Source organism: Geospiza fortis, unplaced genomic scaffold (genome assembly GCF_000277835.1).
Source record: "Geospiza fortis unplaced genomic scaffold, GeoFor_1.0 scaffold95, whole genome shotgun sequence".
In the NCBI taxonomy this organism is placed as follows: Eukaryota; Metazoa; Chordata; class Aves; order Passeriformes; family Thraupidae; genus Geospiza; species Geospiza fortis.
This window is the reverse complement of record NW_005054333.1, coordinates 4,710,606-4,711,204: the sequence shown is the minus strand read 5'-3', so window position 1 is coordinate 4,711,204 and position 599 is coordinate 4,710,606.

The following is a 599-nucleotide window of genomic DNA, read 5'->3' as shown; positions in this document are numbered from 1 at the left end:
ACTGGAAAGGCTTTGTGATCCCACGGCATTGGTGAGCTGTTCTCTGTGACATGTGTCTCAGGCACAGAAATTATAGAGAATAAAGCAACTTTAGAACAGATACTCAGAAGGTAGCCCAGAACAGGGGGGCAGAGTAGGTGTGGAGGGAGGTAGATTTGCAGCTCTGCTGCCAGTCCCCTAGGAAGTTAAGCCTTAAGATTTGTGGTGGATGCCTTCAAAGTGCCCAAACCCACGCTGGATTGGTCTCTGAGTAATATGATTTAGTGGAAGATGCCGTGGTCCATGGCCCAAGGGTTTGGAACTATCTGGTCTTTAAGGTCTCTTCCAACACAAACCATTGTGTGAGTCTCTAATTTACCCATTTACTGGCTACGATGTCTGAGCCTGTGGCACTGATTTGGTACTTTTGGTTGTCCCAAACCGTCCTGCTTTCTTGGCTTTATGTCCGGCAGCACCGCTGCTACAAAGCCCGAGCTTGGGCCCCTCCCGTGCTATGGGTGCGGGACAGCACGGCTATCCCAGCTCTGTCCCCAGGGTTCCCTTTCCCCGAGGAGCTCGGGCAGCACGGCGGCTCCACAGCTGCAGACACCCAGGCTCCC